The sequence below is a fragment of the Zonotrichia leucophrys genome, chromosome 2 (assembly GCF_028769735.1).
Source record: "Zonotrichia leucophrys gambelii isolate GWCS_2022_RI chromosome 2, RI_Zleu_2.0, whole genome shotgun sequence".
NCBI classification, from domain to species: domain Eukaryota; kingdom Metazoa; phylum Chordata; class Aves; order Passeriformes; family Passerellidae; genus Zonotrichia; species Zonotrichia leucophrys.
In genome coordinates, this window is record NC_088171.1 from 112,922,396 (window position 1) to 112,937,937 (window position 15,542).

Below are 15,542 nucleotides of genomic sequence, written 5' to 3' on the forward strand. Positions count from 1 at the left end.
CCAAAAAACAGAAAAAAAAATTGCATGGGTATACTGAGTTGTCTCATGAAAGATGCAAGTTCAGGTGGCAGATCGAATCTTTCTCCTATGGAGGAAGTAATTACTGAGAAAAATCTAGCAGGATGTTTGGAGGGGGCTTTTTGACTCTCACAGTCAGTAAAATAACAGAACTGTTGCACCCTTGGGGTGTTTTTGTTCCCATGAAGCATGGAAAAATGCAAAAAGCTTTAAAAAGTAGAGTTAAATAGTTTTCCAGGCAACTCTGTAAAAGGTGTTCATTTCTCTTGATTCCATGTTCTTTATTCTGGATTTACTTTCATACATAAGACCCAAAACTGCAAGTGGCCTAAGGTAAACTGCTTCAACAAACATTTTCCTTTCCTTTTAGTTTCAACTGTGAGAAAAATACCATCTTCCTTGATTAAAAAAAAAAAACAAAAAAAAACCCCAAAAACAACTAATGGGACACAGCCTGCTTCAGATTGCACATAAAAGGGAAGTTTGATGCATGTACTGTGATCATGCTACCAGGAATTCAGGCAGGGGCCTACATCAGTTTCATTTCAGGTAACAACATCTGCTTTTGTCCAGCAATATGAGAAACTCAAACTGCCCTTTCTATGGTAGAGAAAGAACTTGTAAGTAAACCTCCACCTTCTGTTAAAATGGAAGATCCAGAAGCCTCACAGACAGTGGAAAGCACATTTAAAAAATAATGGATAGAATCTCAAGGGAGTGATCTTAGTAAATTACATGCTTTCTATTTTGAATATGTTTAGAAGAAAAAACATATATTAGGATGCCAAAACCCATTATCTGTAATCCACAACTTGTTGAAATAACTACTCACAAAGATGCAGAGCTGCATGAATAAAAATGAGAGAGAAGAAAAGTGTGCATGCAGGGTAATAAAACTGCTAAAAAAAATCACAAGGCAACAATGTAGCTAAAGTATTGATTGTCAACATGAAAGAAAAGCGACCCCTTTTTGAAGTTATTGAGGCCACTTCAGGTTTACCTAATTGCTCATATACTCTGTTCGTGGCAGATGAGAAAGATGGTTCATTACTCAGCCAAGATTATGGCATAAGCAGGAGCAAGTAAAACACTATGGAATTTGAAATATCTTGAGTTTGAATAAGAATTTGCAATTAAAGAGTATACTTACAATAAATTTTAAAGGAGGGATAGAGGCACCATCTTGCCGAAATTCCAATGCATTTTCTCCCAATATTCAGAGTTTAAAAAATAACTTCTTCCATAATTTTACAAGGCTGTTTTGAGACATCTCTATTTCTATAAATCCTTGAACCCCCCCTGTTATTACCACCCTATCCAAAGGTTTGTTTGGGGTTTTTTTCTGAAATATGTTTGTATATTTTGATATTTTAGAAGTCTGCTGACTACAGGATTATTAAAATGCATTGGATCTGAAAAAATGCAAAGGCAACAACAAACATTGCTGTCCCACCCTGGGAAGGTCAGCCATGATAAATGGGCACTAAATTCCTACAGAAATACTTTTAAGTTCTGCTGTATCAGCTCCTTAAACTATTTACATCAGAGATGCTTCACATGAGAGAGGGCTGTAGAAAAAGTATATCCAGCTAGCACAGAAATGCCTTTACCATGCAACACTGACTGACTAATTCTCTCACAGTCAGAGGGATGTCCTCAAAATGGGAGAAATAGGTCTGAGCAAGTTTTATTTTTCAGGAACTTGGAGCAATTGCTCTTGTTATGGCACACTTCACTTGGGAAAAGCAATGGAATTCACAGGCAATATACTCCCAGGAAGAGATAAAGAAGGAGGTGGCTGGCAACAATTATATGCCAAGAAAATATGAGCATTACGAGAAGGAAAAGCGCTGTGGCTATCCAAGGGAGACTTTTGATAATTGCTGTAATATAAAGAATGTTGTTCTTTACATTTTTATCAAAGTTTTTATCTTAGTTTCAGTTCTATATTTAATAATGTGGGAGATTGTCTTCTTTTCTCTTGGAAGAGCAGACTCAGGAGAAGGTGGGATTTTAATGGGATCAAGATCATGGCTAGGTAAAGCCTCTGTAAAGGATCTAGTGTGTACTCTGTGGCTTGTGAGCCATGTCCTCATCCCCAGGGTTTTCTGCTGCTCTAGGAGTGGGAGAGGGGGCACAAGGCAGAGTGCCTGGGCAGAGCAGGCTGTGAACACAGGAGTGATGCTCAGGACCCGCTATTGCAGGTCTCAGTGCTGTGCCAAAGAACTGGATGGAGCAGTTCAAGGCAAGACAAACACTGACCTTTTGTTGTAGTGTGTTGTTAAGTTTCTTGTGTTATTCCCCCAATTTATGTATTGTTCCCCCCTATTATGTATAAAATGGTTTTGTCCCCCCAGTTTTTCCCGCCACAGCCCTGATGTCCGTTAGGTTACCATGGTTACCCCTGTGTCTGTCACCCAAGTTATATAATTTCTCCTGCCCCTTTTTCCCTTTTTAGTAAATCTTTTCTCCTCCCTGGGCTCAGTCAATCACCCCCTACTCCTCCTGGTTTTCCAGAACTTTCGTTCCCCTGGAGGTGGTGGTTGGCTGGGGTCCCGGGACCCCTCCCTTACCTTTTGATTATTGGTTTCCATGGAGTGTCAGTTCTGTGAACTTCATCCCCTCACCTTTCCCGATTGGTTCCACCTGTACCCACCCCCCTCCCTCCTTTAAAATCCTGTTTCACCCCCTATTCGGGGCCACTTTCCTGGCTGGTTCTCCCTGCTGGATCCCGCTACACCTTCAATAAACTGACATTAACCCCCGGTGAAGTAATCAGCTCCGTTCCTCGCCCATACCAGCGGTGTAAGCCAGTCCGCAGCCAGCGCAGCCCGAGGCCATCAGACGCCGAGGGGTGCTGGCCAGGAATTGCAGAGGGGCGTCGGCCTTTCGGCCTCAGCTAGTCGGACTTCGAACATCGGGCCACGTACGCCCGCCCGCAACCTTTAACTCAAGTTTTAATCTTTATCTGCATCTTTGTTTGAAATTTTACCTCAGAGCTGCACATGTAAGATCACAGTGACTGTACCCAGTCTTCTTTGAGATCATGAACTTAAAGTTTCAAATGCATTTCTCTTTCTCCACTTAAAATATCTGGAAATGAGAATACGGCAAAATGAAGTGTCTTTGTTTCTTACACACACAGTGAGAAATGACATTCGGACATCACAGAAATCATAGTAGAACTTCATGTTTATAATATATTCTTTTCCATGAACATTGATAATCTGCAATAATTTTAAAACCTTTCAAAAAAGTCAAATGTATTCAAAAGAATATAAAGGTTTGCAAGTGGATTTGGGTTTAAAAATATATTTTCTTCAGAAAACTTACAGAAGCATCAACTCAACTTATGCAGATGTTTGCACCAATCCTTTCTACCAAAAGTCTTATTGTCCATAACCTACTGTCTCAAAGCTCTCCTCCCTTCTTACACAGGCATTTCAGCCAAGGCATCACCTTAATAATAAAGGGTGGACTCAAAGAGTGCTTTCTTACAGGTGAAGGGATGAAGAAACAAGAGCTTCTATCTATACATAAGATAAAATTTTCTAGATTTGTAGACATTGCCAATTTGAAAGTCAGAAGTCTTTAATTGATTTCTGCTAAGTGGGCATTAGTTTGAGGACACGGCTAGTGACAGAAACTCTGTTTTCCTAATTGCACAATTGATGGTCTGCATATTTTCTCTCAACTTTTCTTTCTCCTTACCAGAAAGCCAAGAAAGCTGAGAAAAAGTCATTCTTCAACAAAACTGCATCATTCAAATTAAGTGTGACATTGAATTTCAGGCATAATAAATCAGAAACAACGCTGTTGAGATTGTCTATCATGTCCAGATCACCCCAGGTCCTGGACATGATAGACAAGAGAGCACAGAAGCGTTCTCATTAGCAAATCAACACATCAAATGGATTAAGTTTTCTGACTTTAAAATTAATGATAGAAAGCTCCATCCTTAACTTGGAACGAGATTTTTCTGATCTGTAGTCTCAGGCTAGTCTTCAAATATACATCAGTATTTGTGAAGAAAAGCCGATGGCTGGTATATAAATTTTAACTCATTATAGGTACATCCACAAATGAAAAAGACTACCCATTTTTTGACTTTTCTGATGCGGGAAAGTACATACAAGCCATTCCTATTTCAGGTAGGATGAATACTCTAGCAAGACTTTGACTAATAAATTATTTTTTCCTTTCATTATGACATGAAGATTTTAACACTATTTTGTTGTAAATTAATGTCATTAGATTATTACCTAATAAAGAAATTATGTTCATCCTTTAGCTTGTATGTTGCTCTGGGAAATACAAATATTTTGGAGCAAATGTACATTCTAAAAAAGAATTTACATTCATGTTACCACCCACAAAATCAGCACATTCAATCAGTTCAACCATAAAGGTTTTTTAAAAAGAGACATATGCATAGAGAACTGTCCTTACATTTGTAAGGAATTGCCAAAATCAAAAGCAATTTTTAATGCTGAAGTCACACTTAAGCTCCATTCTTCAATCCTGAAGAAACTACTTTGAAATTAAGATATATAAGACCATGAGGACCCAAAGTAGGCACTGGGAAATGAAATTGCTGTCTCTGAGTTATTAATATGTCACTTTTCTTTAATGCAATTCATTTAATGCTTTTTTTAATATACAAAAGTTGAAATAATCCCATCACTCAGTTAAAAGAATAAAAGTACAGCAGTTCCCAGCTATAAAATAAGGGGCTTAAAGAAATATCAGGAGTTTAAAAGTTCACCAGCTTCATTGCATTTCTGAAGCTGGCACAAAATATGCTTTTATCCAACTGACCATAATCACTTTAGGAGTCATTTCAGGTTCTTGCATGATTTCACTATGGCACCACCCTTCCACAAAAATTTTGTGTGCTTACATAATTAGATCCCAAATGTACGGCCTCTTAGCTTCCAGTACCAAATACAGGGGAAAAAAAGTGCAATTACATCATACAGATTTACACCTATTAAAGACCAGGTGAGGGTTTGAATATGCTTTTCACCTTATAGCCATTAGGAAGATTCCATATGTTATGTAAGAAACTGTTAAGAAATTGCACTGCAATTTGTCAATTGTGTATTGAGCTCTGCATGAATTCTAGAGATAGATGTGAAGATCTACAGCAGTGGGAGTTGCACTCCCTCTACACTTCCTGATGGAAACAAGTGGGGAGAAAATAATAAATTCAATGCCAAAAACCAGAAAGAAAGAATGGAACTGAAGTGCCCTATTCTTGTCAGATTTTGATGCTATAAATTGCAAGGAAAAGCACCTTCATCTAAGCCAGCTATCAGTAAACTATCAGGGGGAAAATACTATAAAGATCTATTGCAGCAGATAGTTTTCTTTCTCCCTCTTCAGGTGACATTAATGCAATCCCCAGTGCCTGATCCCGAAGTTATTGGGGAAACAGAGGGCTGTCAGTGACTTGAGTTTCTCATGATCCTAATAGGAAACTGATTGATATCTAGGATATCTTTCCCCTCTCTAACTACCATCCTCCCCTTCCCTTAGGCAGAGACTCAAACAAAAATCTCTGGTACAGCCTCCCAGGGACGGGGCAGTGAAGCCATGGTTAAATTACAGAAAGGCAGGCAGCACCTCGATCTCCAGGCCATGCCCCAAGACACCCAGGAGAGCATCCAGTGCAGAACAGACCCAGCTGTGAATAACTCTGCAATAAGAACATTGGAGATTTTATGTGGAGATTCTCCTTAAAAACTGTATGATTTTCACTGTTGCTTCCCCACACTTTACTGCATAAGGAGATTATCTATTAGCATTATAATAATAATAATTGTAATAGCCAATTAAGCCAGTGAATTAAGGCTCTCATTAGAAGTACTATTATGTAGGAATGGTTTAAAATAAATTACACTTATTCAGCTCAGCAAAATTAGAAGTTAAATCCATCTCTTCCCTTAGTCCACTCTGGATCATATACAGGTTCAGCATTTCCACTAAACAAATCCATTCTTCTGATGAGCAGCAGCAAAATTCTGGTGCCTGGAAGGAATCCTTTCTGTGATGGCTGCTTCATGCAGGTTGTGGAGCCTCTGGACTTATAAACTAAAAACTCCTGCACTTGCCTGCTCCAGGTTTAGTCTACAGAAGTGAGATCTTCTGCAGGTCACTCTACAGTAAAAATTGAGCAGTTCATGGACGGTTATCTCTCATTGACAAATAAGTGTCCTACATCACAAATAAGGAGAAGAGGAGACACACATTTACCTCACAGAGCTCATAGGCAGTGATTTAATGTTTGCTCTCTCTTGTTTGTTTTCGCAACATACTGCAACACACATTGTAGGCCATTTTTTCTGCAATGTTGTCAGCAATTAGCAAGATGACAATCAAGCCCAAAAATTACTTCCAAGAATAAAGAAGCAATGAATGAAGTCTTATTTGTGGAAACCTCTTGCTAATCAGGACTGAGAAACAACAAACCCAAAGCATTCTCAAAAACAACTTAAAAGTTATTAAATGGAGCTTGAACTTAGTAAAAAAATTCCAGACAACCTGTTCATAAGTAGAAAAACTATGAAGTGAAAGTCCTTGATGTGCAATGAATAACAATCTGCTCTGGTTTCTTGTCCTGTGATCTCAAGTACAACTTATTGTGTATATAGCCAGAAGCAAACATATATTCAGGGAGAACTGGGAATGAAGGACAGGAAAGTTTCCCCTTTTCTCTCTGTGTATCAGTATATCTGATTTTCTGTACATATTGGGCAGAGCATCTATTTAAAGGCCATGAGGGCAGGGATTGCATCTGCTCAGATAAATCTTTCTCCAAGGAGTAACAGTGAAGAAGCACTGTACTTAAACAATGTCAGTAGCTAAGTAGTTCAGAGAAGGAAAATACTTGTGTGGTGTCTGTTAATGATGGAGATGAGAAAATGCTGGCATCTTTATGTGCTCTCTGTTATTTTTGACAACTGTGATCAGAAGCAGCAACAGCAGCACAAAGCCAAGAGAAATTAATGGCCAAAAATAAAGGCAGGCAGGCAAATTCTGTACATGTTTTCTTTGAACAGAGGTCATTTACTAGTAAAGCATACTGGAGTATATGAATACCTCAGTTGTTTTGCTTTGTTGTTGGGGTTTCTTTGTTTGTTCTGATTTTTTTTTTTTCACATACAAACAAAATTCCATACTTTGCACACATTGCATAATGATAAATCCTTAAATGCAGAAAGACAGTCATGGAACAGAATAGTCACTTGTTCTCCCTGGGACAGCTGGGAGTATCAACCATATTTACCTTATATCTGTTTATTTATACAAAGGAATCTCTGATAACTACAGTGACTGAGGAATACCCACTTCAGAACATCCCACAAATTTGCTGCAAAGCTGGTTTTGAACACTTATAGAAAAGAAGATGGAACAGAAAACCCTAAAAAACCACTACAGATACTAGCTTCAAGAAAAAAAAAAAATAAAAAGCAGCTCCCATACCTGTAGAACCTTCCAGGACTGAAGAGTATCAACTTGTTGTCAGACACCAAACCATGGTAACCAGTCCAGTCTCCAGCCCCTGGACTAGATAAGGCAGAGCAAGTCCATCATGCCCTGTAGTATTTTGCATTCTACAAGGATGACTCTGACTTTCAAATGTTTTGGTTTCTGATAATTTTCAGCCATGAAAATTAATTACAGAACAGCAAATCTATGCCTACACCTGATTAGAACAATGTAAAGATTCATGGATGCCAGAAAATATCACAATCATGCGCTGCTGTACAATTTGCATCATTTCTCATTTGTTTTCACACACGCTCTAATAAGATCATTTCTGCTTCAGTTTCCTGAGTGGGAGTTCCCTGAGGACTGGATTTTGTTATCAATTTTGATGGCTCAATGCTTTCAACCTTCAGCTTACATCCGGACAAAGCATCCAGTGAAGAATAATAACACAATAAATGTCCTGTCATTGCTTGCTGACAAAGTACAATGATCTACTCTTTGTATGCTTTTCAATTTTACAGAGCAGTTTTTATTATGTTACTTGTTACGTTATTTTGTGAATTGTTTTTTATTATGTTATGCATCACAGTCTTTATTTTTCATATTTCTCATCTCAGTCATTCAAAAACCATTAGGCAAATCCCCATATTGTTAAAGCCACTTTAAAAAACAATTATTTTGAAAATAAATTAATTTTAAATTCCTTCTATGTGCTTATGATCTGTCATGCCTTTCAAGTTCAAATGCCTTATGTTCAATGTAAGGACACAAGGGTTTTGTTTTAAAAAATCAGAAAGAATTCTCTTGGGACTGGGAATTCAATAAAGTTCATAACTGTTAAAATAACTATACTAACTGTTAAAAGTCCATAACTTTTAAATAACAAGGCCTGGCAACAGAGCTTCTTGTCTCTTTCCTCATCCAAGGGACTCTAGTCATGTGTAGGTTTCACCCAACCTCAATTAAGGAAGAAATTTCAGAATCAGAATCCAACCAAGTGGTAGAGTGGAAATTCACATCAATAACTCAGGAGACAAAACCCGTTGTAAAAAAAAGTGAGCCACTCAGAGTTGAGGCTGGAATTATTAATCCATGGAACAGATAACTCTTATGATGTGAGTGTAAATCACTTATCCTTTCCCTTTCCTTAGTCACAGATTAAGGAAATATCTTCAAATATGAAGATGAGGAGACAGGACTCTAAATTTATATATATGTGTTTCCTCAAAACTTTTGCATGTTTTCCAAAATGAGGATATTCATCTATCTTCTTTGTAAAAGTATCTGAAGGCTGTTGAGGATAAACTAACTTAAAATTTGTTGATCATTAAGTTTTAGGAGGTGGATATTGCTCAGAAAGCCATCAGCACATTAGTTTGTACACTGATCTTAGAAATAGAGGTCTGTGCTCCAATTCCTCCCCTGAATTTGTCCATTCTGTCACCTGAAATATCTCCCCCTCTCTCTGCATCACCTCTCATAAAGAGTCTGTGCTAGGGAAATCATTTTTTTAACCACAGGATTAAAAGAAACAGAGAAAAAAATTACACATCCCCAGTAAGTTGTGTAGAATGGAATACACATCCTGGAGATATCACTAATATTAAAAGAGAACAGAACTATACTTTTTGGATTTTTTTCCCCCAGGGAGTTATCTGACAAACTATTTTAATGTGATAGAATCTGATAAGAAACCAGAAAACTTCAATGAGAACAGAATATGAGATTCTACTATAAAGGCCAAATCTTCAATGGCAATCATTGAAGATTGCCATTGCAATGAATTTGCTAGCATGAATAACATCCATGCTAGCAAATTAAGAGGTGTTGGAAACATTCCCAGACACTTAGATAAAATAACCTAAAGCACCCTGAGTATATGCTTTTTGCTGCCTTAGCATCCAAAAGTGAGTGGCTTCATGCTCCCTCCATTTCTCCTAAGAATTGCTCCTAGAACATTTTTACTGCTGAACGTTATGCTGAAGAATTACTTATGAAAAGACAAGTGTAAACAGTGTAGAAGTACAGTCCAGAATGATCCTGGTCACTGTTCTCCCAGAGCAAACAATCAAACTGAAGAAAGAGCCCCCACCACAGTTCCTAGGAGCACCATTTCCCTTTGGGGCTTTGTTTGTAAGGTGGTAAAGCAGAAGAAGGTTTGAGAGGGGCAATGAGAACAGTCAGATTTCAAGAGCACAGTCCATGAACAGATATTTAAATTGTTTCAGCTAGGAAAGCCTAAAATGAGACAACACTATAGCTTTCAAGACTGATGCAAGAAAATGATGTTGCACTTCTGACACGGGTGGTCAGTAAGAAGCAGATGCAATTTCTGAATATAGAAGATATTTAGGTTGGCCCTTACAGAACAAAAGAAGGATAAAAATAAAAAGAAAGCTACTAAACACTTTGCCGTCTAGACAGCAAATTTATTGAAACATAAAAATCTATCACTGGAGGTTTGTAAATAAAAGATTAGGCATGCATTCATTGGGAGCTATTTGGGTAAGGTCAGTGTCATCTGTAGACTAATGGTCTAGACTGTCTTCTCCAGCTCTACTAAACCCTTATTTTTTTTTATCTACTTTGCACATTCTTTTCCAAGATTCTTAAAGAAAACAGTGCAGAAAAGGTACACTTAATGTCATCTCAATTTGGGGAAAAAAAAATCTACCTGTACATATTTTTTCTTTATTTAATTTGGATTTAGAACTCTGAATCTAAATCTAAATTAAAAGATGATTAAAATGTAAAAGATACACTTCTATACATAGAAAATAAAAGTGTAACTTTCTTTTGTTTAGTAAAACTTTTTTAATAACTTTTTTCTTCTCATTCTCTCTCTCTGTCTCTCTTTTTAGGTTTTTTAATTCTCTTTCATGGTTTTGGGACGCAGATCTCCCAGGAGACAAACTTTCCATCCTGCACTGGAAGCAGATATCACTCTTACGGTATCATCTCATTTCAACAAAATGGAATAAATAGAATGAGCTACTGCAGTTTTTCCCTTCCAAGTCCTAAGAGGACCAAGTGTATGTTGAAACAAGAATTAAACTAACAAAGAAATACCATGAGGAAATTTTCCAAAGTGCTTTTGGAGTTTTGCTCTGTGTACAATAGAGCAAAGATGTCAAAAGACTAGTCTGTGTTTCTAGCTCCATCCTCTCCACATTTCTTACTCACAGTACACACACTTACTGAGGGTCACCAGGACATTTCCCAGCTAAGCCTGTTTGGCCTTATCATTTTGTATATTTATTTCTTTATTTTTGTCCACAGAGTTGTCTGAAAAGCATTTCTTAAGATCTGCATGTCCACTGCTGTGTTAAGGGGTCTTTGGATAGTTGGTAAAAACCGAAGAATTCCATGTTTGCATAGAGGTTTAATTGATTGTCCTTATGTCTCACCCTTTTCTGTGCTTGAAAGTCAGATGATTCCCTAGGTGAAACACAAGTTCCCAATATTTCATTGTCATGCTGGTGCAAAGGACAGGAGATCAATGAAATGCACGTGGTTGAAGGTGAGTGTATTTTAGCCCCTGCTGCCCAGCAGCTTCCCACGTAACATTCAGCAGTAAAAATGTTCTAGGAGCAATTCTTAGGAGAAATGGAGGGAGCATGAAGCCACTCACTTTTGGATGCTAAAGGCAGCAAAAAGCATATACTCAGGGTGCTTTAGGTTATTTTATCTAAGTGTGGGCTGAGATAAGGATATTGTGCCCAAGCATACCAAGGGGTTGTAGGGAAGCTGAGCACAAGTGAACAGAATCAGTGACCTATATGCTTGGAAAATTGAGGGTCTGGGTTGTGTGACCAGGCTCTGGATACCCTTCATGCAACCATTTTACTTTGTCCAGTAGCCTGACTGCTCCTAAGAGAGGGAAATCTTCATAAACCAACTTCTATAACAGTATAGCCAAATAAAAGCTCATCCAAAGACAAACATCAGGAACCATAAAAACAAATGCATATAAAGCATTGATTTTGGAAAGATTTTGGATCCCTTGGGAACAGCCTTGAAAATACTCAATAGTTATGCCACAACCTAAATATAAAATACAAATTTTATACAGTTCTCATCATGTAGAAGAGTCAAAATAAATGAAGTGTAAGGCATGCACAATGTTTTCTGTATACGCTTCAGATATTAAAAGTTATTTTAAAATAACTTCCTCTTTGTCATTTCCCTTTTCTTAAATGAGAATACTGACATTGATAGAATTAGAATCAAGCATCAATTAAATGTCTGACCTTGAAAATGTTACAGAAGTAACACCCTGAATGTATTAAGCATTTTTACTCATCTCAGCAGGCACGATACTATGAATTATGTAAAAATGAGCATCAATTTTTCAAAGCAATAGATGTGACACCACTGTATGGTGAAAACAAAGTACTTACATTAAATGAGACATGCAGTTGGTCCAAACTAATGTGATCTAAACAGTCTTCATTTAAAATATTTATTAGATAGAAAATATTCCATAGCTGCACTTTGCAGTACACATTTTGTAAGCAATCTTTTCCCATGGCATTTAATGTAGTTATTCTGATGCTGATGTTTTAGCATCTTGACAGCCAGGACATATTTCACCATTACTGGAGTCAGGCCACTAATGCATCTCTGTTTGTGTGGACTGTGTCTATTTCACAATTTTATTCAATTTGCAGGACATCAGAATGACAAAAAAATTGAAAATAATGTCACGAAACCTGACTTTTAACCTCCTTATTACAGATAAATGATAAGCAATAATTTTAAAGGGTTTTTTTTGTCACTAAAAGTTTACTAGAACACTGAAAATATTACCTAATAGACAGCAATTTTTTGTATGCAATTTAAGAAATAAAACTCATTCTAACCACTATGTTTTCTGCTTTCTTTCTCAGGAATGCTATTGCACATCATAGTAAGGGCAGTCATACTCACCCAGCAAAAGACAACAAGGCAAAAAATAAGACTCTCAGAAAATTTCTCTTTCCTTCACAGATTAGTTTTTCACCAGAGAAAAGCTCAAATATGGTAAAATTTTGGTATTGTGCTCAAAATGTTCATCCTTAACAATACCTCAAATTTTCATGGGTGGTAGGAAATTTCTGCACCAAAAACAGTCAGGCATCTTCACTGAAAAGGTTGTCAAGCACTGGAACAAGCTGCCCAGGGAGGTGCTGCAGTCACCATCCCTGGGGCTGTTTAGAAGGTGTGTAGATGTGACGCCTGGGGGCACAGCTTAGTGGAGGACTTGGCAGAGCTGGGTCACAGTTGAAGTCAATGGTTCAAAGATCTTTTCCAAACTAAATAATTCTGATAATTGTTAACCAATTTTGGTTTAAGACTTTTCTAAATTTTTGGAGTATGTTCCCCAGCACATATGAGAACAAATAATTTTATACAGTAATTTAGGAAAACAGTTCCACTTTCAAAATTACCATGGACATTTAAAAACATGTATCTCCATAACTTAGATATAGACTACTTAGTGACTACAGTCACCATGGAGGTTTTACCCAAAAATAATTCACCATTTTTCAAAATTAATCATTGCACTTAGAAGCCAACAACAGTAACTACAAATACAACTACAGTTGGACATAAGTAAATGGCACCTCACTCTGCATTTGGAGTATAAAATAATGCAAATTCTTACTGATAGTAATGTGTTGATTGATGACAGATTCTCAGGAATTACCTGCTAAACATACAAATATAAAAAAGAATTATGCTGTTCCATTAGGGAAATATGAAACAATATCAGATAACAGACCCAAGATAATTTGAGTAATTGAGTACACCAAAGCTGTAAAACTGTAAAGAAATACAAAGTCAGAATCATTGTCTCTGAATCACATATTGGTTTATCAAGAATTCTGGAAAATGGGTGATTTCTAAGCTCAACTCTAGCCATACTTTGCAGTTTTACATAAAAGAGCAAAGGCATGTCTGAATAGCTTTGTATGTGCTTTATATACAGATATGTTAAAATTGTATTTGTATACATATATATGAAATTATACATATCTACATTCATGCATACAAAACAAACACATAGAATATGCAATTGCGCATAGTCCATGCTGTCTCAGACAGACATTCCAATGCAATTACTTTTAAGCAGTGGTGCCTCACTGGGGCTGTTTAATCCAGAAAAAAGAAAGCTCAGGGGAGCACCTCGTCAATATATAATAAGCACTTAGAGATATTTAGGGGCAAAGAAGACAGAGCCAGGCTCTTTTCAGTGGTGCCCAGTGACAAGACAAGAGGCAATAAGCACAAACTGAAACATAGGCAGTTCTTTCTGAACATCAGGAAACACTGAGTGAAAGGGCACCAAGAATGGGCACAGACTGCCCAGAGAGGCTGTGGAGCCTCCATCCCTGGAGATACTTGAAAGCCATCTAAGACATGGTCCTGGGCAGTTGGTTCTGGGTGGTCCTGCCTGCACTGTTGGATGAGATGTCCTGCAGAGGTCCATTCCATCCTCAGCCACTCTATGATTTGGTGATATTTTGGCAGTTTCAAGGACAACAGGTGTCTGCAGTATAGTTCCTATCAGAAAAAATAATAGATCCATCAGAAACATATTTACAGAGTATAATATTCAATATGTAGATTTATAGTTAAAAAGTGGATGTAGATGTCAAATTATTAAAAGCTTCATAACTCTGCAACACTAATTACCTTTTTTTGTGAAATTATACAGCACAATATGTTTTAGTTAGCAGAAGAAATCATGTTCAGCATTGTTAGAACACCGAAGCTACATTCTTAATTAAGGATGCAATTCACAGAAAAGCAGAGTATTAAACAACTTTAATGGCACATATATGTTTAACTAATGACAGCATTGATTTTTCAGTAGTTTAGCTTTTGAACATAGGGCAGCTGGTTTACTGTTATATATAGTTTTAGCATGGTGCTAGATGTATTCATCATGAGCAACAAGCAAAATAATTACTTTTGGGACAGGAGAACTGAGGCTGTAAATATTGAAGTAGCAACACAAGGCTTTAACAAAAAGCCTGAGGGATATATAACACAAATAAACCTCCGTAAATTCTCATTGTAAAAGGTGTTCTAGTTCTTGTAGTGTATCAAGTGCTGTCACAGAGACTTGAGATAGGGAAGAAAACTTCCAGTCCCTATCTAGACAGGAATCACTGTTGTTAAAGATAAGACACAGATTGCTACCCATATAATGTTATCTCCTATCACTCAGTCCTGCAGTCACTAGGCTGAGGTTGCATGATCATTGCCACATTACTGAGCACTACCTCACCATCCAGGAATACTGATCTGGAATGGTAAGGCACATGAGGAGGGCACAATGTGATTTCTGACATGGATGACAGACCAAGGGGGTCTCAATGCCCTCAGCTGAAGGAACATGACTGCAAGAATGATAAGCTCCCAGCTGACCCTGAAATTTTGGAATCTCTTGCTCCAGATGGATCCCTACAAATCTGTGGAATCTGATGGGGTCCATCCAGGAATCCTCAAAGAACTAGCTGAATGTCATTGCAAAACTTCTCTTGATGATTTTTGGGCAGTCCTGGGAATCCAGAGATGTCCCGACTAACTGGAAGCTGGTGCATCTCCCAGATTTCAAAAGGGCAAGAAGGAGGTCCCCAGAAACTACAGCCCTTTTAGTTTCACTTTAGTTCCTGGTAAAGTTATGGACGAGATTATTCTGGGAGACGCTGAAAGACAGCACAGCCATCGGTCGCAGACAGCACAGCTTCATGAGGGAAAATTCTGCTTACCAAAGCTGATTTCCTTTTATGAAAAGACAACCCACCTGTCTGATCAAGGGAAGCCAGTTGTTGTAATCTTTTTGGGTTTCAGTAAAGCTTCCCTAGTGTCTCTCACAGTATCCTTCTGGATAAAATGTCCAGCCCAGAGCTAGATAAGCATGTCACGGTTGGGTGAGTAGCTCACAGAGCGGATGCAACCCTCTGGGAACCCTCTGGGATCATCCTCATTGTGATGGGTCCTAATATTGCCCCTTTTCTGTTATACAACTTGTTGCATAC